We start from the raw sequence: 5,364 nt of genomic DNA, 5'->3' as shown, positions 1-5,364 counted from the left end.
CAACGTATGACCCGTGGTGTTTATTCCACGCTTTACATGGAACTAAGGGAAAACCCTCAAAAGTTCTTCAATTATGTGAGGATGAGAGCTGAAAATTTCGAGTTTTTATTGGGCTATGTGGAAGACTGTATACGTAGACGAGACACCCAGATGCGATTCTCAATATCACCAGCAGAGCGTCTCATGGTGACTATTCGGTAAGTAATTTTTTATTTTTAAATGATTCTCATTCATCAGACTTATAACTGTAATGTTGTTTTTTGAATTTTTTTATTAATTATTGTCTTTTCGTTTTGTTAACAGATTCCTTGCAACTGGAGAGTCGTTCTCATCCCTCCATTTTCAGTATCGACTTGGGATATCCACCATCTCGGGGATCATCAGAGATACCTGCCGGGCATTGTGGGAGTGCCTACAAGTGGAATACATCCCAGAGCCATCACAGGAGAGGAGGCTGGAGATCGCCCAAAATTTTCATCAAATTTGCCAGTTTCCAAATTGTGTTGGAGCAGTTGATGGAAAGCACATACGGATCGTCAAACCTTCAGGCTCTGGATCACAGTTTTATAACTATAAGAAGTACTTCTCTATTGTGTTGATGGCCATAGCCGATGCACAATGCAAGTTCATCGCTGTTGATATCGGTGCGTATGGACGCGCAAATGATTCACAAATCTTTAAAAATTCACCAATGGGGCGCCGTTTATATGGAGAGACATTTGATTTTCCGCCCCCTAGACCTCTCCCTGGAACCACTAGTCCACCATTACCATTTGTTTGTGTTGGAGATGATGCCTTCCAGCTTTCCCCACACTTGCTGAAACCCTTTGGAAGTAGTGGACTGACCCAGAGGAAAAAAATTTACAATTACCGCTTAACCAGAGCACGAAGAGTAGTGGAATGTGCTTTTGGCATCTTAACTGCCAAATGGAGAGTCCTGCTAACTGCAATTGAACTGCAGACTGAAACTGTCGATGATGTGGTCAAAGCGTGCGTTGTCCTGCACAATTTTGTTTTATCAAAAGAACAAGTTTCCCTGGAGGATAATGTTTCTGAAAGCACCTTACGGGATTACCAAAACCCCACTTTTCGCAGTCCAGTAGCAGTCTCCAGAATGCGGGACAGTTTTGCAGACTACTTCATGTCTCCTGCAGGATCAGTTGACTGGCAGTATGAAATGGTGTAAAAAAATTTTTCTTTTTACACTTGTAAAAATACCATTTTTTGTTTGCTTACAAAATCTTTGTACTTTAATGCAGCATTGTATGTTTTGCAACGGTACCCTTTAAACACTGTTATTGTTACTATTGCCATAACCTTGGTGATTTAAAAACTTTACAAAAAAAAAAAGAGAAAGACAATAAAATTGTTTTTAAACCAAAAAACTGTTTATTTATTTACAGATTCTCATAGTTTGGGGTGGAGATAGTAGCGGAGGGGCTGACAGGGCGGACCACGTCGAGAGTGGGGGACAGGACATCACGGGGAGGAACAGAAGTAGAATGGGTGGTGAAAACATGAGGTTGTGTAGAGAGTTGAGGTGCAGATGTGGTGTGTGGGAGGTATGAAGGTGTTGGTGGGATTGGGAACGGAGAAGTTAAAGGGGAAGAATGGAAGGGGGACGGTAAAAACTGGGAAAGACTAAGGGGGGAAGGAACAAATGACGAAGGAGTAGAATGGACGGGAGGAGGACGGACAGGAGGAGGACGGACGGGAGGATAGACGGTGGATTGAGAGGGGAAAGGTGTTGACACATGAAGGGTAGGTGGAGGGGCATGGGACATCGCCTGCGCTAGAGCAGTGTGGCAGCCTTGCATCACATGCATCTGCAGGTCAGGAGTTAGATTTTCCATGTGCCTGAGGACCGACTGAAAAAAACAGTGCCTTGGTGACTGATTTGCATCTGATTGCATCCTATCAAGACGACTGCTGAGTTCAAGTATGCTTTTGTTAAGCATATTGTACCCAGCAGACGTTTGCTCACTCAAAAGCTTGATGGCACTGTGAAAGGATGCATTCAGCTGCAAAAAGTCAGGCGCATAGCTCCTTTCCTGACCTCTCTGGCGCTGCCGTCCTGACCACAAAGTTGGTCTAGATGTTGCGGCAGTGGCAGAGGGGTGGGGTAAAGGGAACTCTAACTCATCACCTGCAGCTTCAAGTGACGAAGTCCGCCCTGCTGCTCCAGCGCTGGTGGATGAGGCTGAGGGATCAAACGAAAGGGGAGGTGCAGAAACAGAGGGGTCGACGTGGTCCCCGGTGGCGGACTCTTGAGGGATCGCTCCAGAGGGGTGCAACTCTGATGCAGGCTCCCGAGTGCTGCAGAAAGTGCTGTTAAAGAAGAAAAAAAAAATTTGTATCTGGATATTACAATTGCCCTTGCTGCAAAAAAAATTGAAGGTTACACATTTTTACAGTTTGACTGAAAATATGTGGTGTTGAATATTTACCTTCTGCTCAGCAGCGTCGACCGGAGGAACGACAGGGCTCTGGCATGTTTGTATCTGCTCCTGCGTCCTCTAGATCCACTCGGGGCCTGCATCTCCTTATTAAACTCCCTCTTGAAGCGATCCCTGAGTGACCGCCACCGCACGATAATCCTGTTACCTGGAAAGAGAAAGGAAAAATTGGTTACTATACACCACATTAAATCATGCCTAACATAAGGTTATGAAGTGTGAATACTTACGCGCTAGATCCTGGGCCCCAGCATCGAGTTCCTCCCAGTTATCCATAACAGCACTGCACACTTCCTCCCATAGCCGTCGGGTGATTAACTGGTCAGCATGGCGGCGGTCCGACATGTTCCACAGCGGCTCCCGACTTTGTACTGCTTCGATGAGGGTGTTCACATCGATGCCCTCCTCTTCATCATCTTGTTCGGGAGCACGCTGTGAAGCCTAACAAAAAGATAAGAATAAAAAGGGAAAGATTACAACACATGAATTTTACATTTTACTAAACACCAAACCAAAAAGGAACTTACTCTTCGGCGACCGCCGCGATTATCATTCCGACGACTATGGGAGGTGCTTTGAGGAACTCTACGTCGAGCCCCGGATTGTGAAGACTAATTTAAATAAAATTAATAATGTTCTTTGATCGAGGCATATGTATTGTGTGCTGTGCTGAATGTTTGTGTTGGGTGTAGTGCATTGTATGTGAGGATCGGTCTGTTCAAAACTTACACTATGCGCTCCCGCTCCTTGTATTTCTCCACCCTGTCCGTCTCCTTCTGTTAGCCCCTCTGCTTCATATTCCTGTGAATACAGAATAAACACATAAAGGCTTAAAATACAATTGCCATTGTTGCACCAAAATAAAAAATTTATGAAGAAAAAAAATTAACACCTCAGTTTGCTGATGATGTGCTGGGGGGCTCTCAGAAGAAGACATTATGATCTTGCGTCTATCTTGGGTTGGTCGGTCCCTTGCTTGGGTCCTCTTGGTCCCTAGAATCTGTAAGCATAAAGGGAGTTCTAAGCTACTATACAAAAGGATAGATAGATAGATGCAGCTTTCAGGACTTTACACTTACATCTGTTTCCAAAACTTGGGGCTTGCGTATAGCTTGGGTCGGTCGGTCCCTTGCTTGGGTCCTCTTGGTCCCTAGAATCTGCAAGCATAAAGAGAGTTCTAAGCTACTATACAAAAGGATAGATGCAGCTGTAGGGACTTTACACTTACAACTTTTAAAAAAAAATGGGGAGCCTGCTTGTGTACGTCTTGGGTCAGTACCTACTACAGTACCAACTTATTTTTGATTTCCCCCACCACAAAAGAAAAAAAAAATTCTACCGTCAAACTTGATGCACAAGCTGCCAAACCCTCTACCTCCTGTTTCCCCACAAAAAAAAAACCCAAAAAATCCCTTTAAAACAACACCAAAACTACTTAGAACTTGATATGCGCAATGCGCATGCTGGTAAAACCCACCTAAACAAAGTTTAACCTTATAAAAAATGTTCCTCATTCGAAATTAAAATACCAATCCCCAAAATTGTTAATTATGATTACCCTACAGTTTGTATTTTCTAAAACCAGATAACATATTCTATAGCAAAGATTTGCATTACACATTTGTATATATAACCTTTACTGCATGTTTACCCAATATTACATTTATCTTGAAATGAGACTACTGACAGTTTTGTGAAATTTTTATTACTATATTTTTTTAAATTTTCTTTTTTTTAGGGTACAGTAGGAGCTACACTGCTCTTTATTTGAAATACAAGTACATTATGGAAAACAACAAAGATGCAGAACACATCACACATCATTTATACACACACACAAAACAAATTTTACACCACAGCTATTCAAAATACCAGCATAGTATGAAAAACATATAAACAGGGCAGGCAGGCACACGCACGCACGCACACACACACAGCCACCTTCTGTCTGTCCCTCGGCACTCTGCTTCTCTGCCCTGTGTAAGCACAGCGGCCGGAAAGCAGAGTGGTGACGTCACCGCTGTGCTCTGCTTTACGGCTGGCTGGCGCTCACAATGCAGAGAAGCACAGCACGGGGACAGACAGCGGAATTTACCTTTTTTTTTTTACTTTTACACTGGTAACCAGGGTAAACATCGGGTTACTAAGCGCGGCTCTGCAGTTAGTAACCCGATGTTTACTCTGGTTACCGGCATCATTGGTCGCTGGAGAGCTGTCTGTGTGACAGCTCTCCAGCAACCAAACAGCGACGCTGCAGCGATCCGGATCGTTGTCGGTATCGCTGCAGCGTGTGACGGTACCTTTAGTAAATACATCAAAAATCAACATTAACCAATATGGCATTGACAAATGCACATGCAACCAACAAGATGCACACAAACATACCTGCAAGCAGAGTCATAACGCAAGCATAACACATGAACAGGCGTAATATTGACGAAGGCATAATAAGGTGCAGGCACATGAACACATACATACAAAATCACACAGCAGTACAAAAATACACACACACACGGCCATCAGTCCTCCAGCTGGAGCTTGATATATTCACAGTGGCAGGCCTCGGGGTGGATCTGGACTGTAGCAGGGCACTGGCTGTTGCAGGACGACGGCAGGCCTCAGGTTGGATTCAGGTTTTAAAAGCTCTTGCTGTACTCAGTACGTCATACACAAATGCGCACACACACACACACACACACACACACACACACATATGCACGCTGGATGTCAGTACTCACATGGCTGTCTCAGGCAGGGTCTGGCTGGCACGGCCTCTCTGGCTGGCTGGCAGGGCCTCTCTGGCTGGCTGGCAGGGCCTGGCTGGCAAGGTCTTGCTTGCAGGGTCTGGCAGTGTGTCTCTGGCTGGCAGGGCCTCTCTGGCTGGCAGGGCCTCTCTGGCTAGCTGGCA

The 5,364-nt window shown here is 44.8% G+C and overlaps 1 long non-coding RNA gene across 1 annotated transcript; it reads right to left on the bottom strand.

The window, feature by feature from the left end:
* Positions 1-2,047: 2,047 nt before the first annotated feature.
* On the bottom strand, positions 2,048-3,766 carry LOC138669781 (uncharacterized). The gene is made up of 4 exons (XR_011319227.1): positions 3,349-3,766; positions 3,186-3,257; positions 2,448-3,067; positions 2,048-2,328 (listed from the first exon to the last, which is right to left on the bottom strand). It is a non-coding gene; the product is annotated as an uncharacterized lncRNA (long non-coding RNA).
* Between the last annotated feature and the right edge of the window lie 1,598 nt (positions 3,767-5,364).

This window comes from Ranitomeya imitator, chromosome 3 (genome assembly GCF_032444005.1).
Source record: "Ranitomeya imitator isolate aRanImi1 chromosome 3, aRanImi1.pri, whole genome shotgun sequence".
In the NCBI taxonomy this organism is placed as follows: domain Eukaryota; kingdom Metazoa; phylum Chordata; class Amphibia; order Anura; family Dendrobatidae; genus Ranitomeya; species Ranitomeya imitator.
The sequence above is the reverse complement of the archived record's forward strand: the minus strand, read 5'-3'. Positions and strand labels throughout refer to the sequence as shown.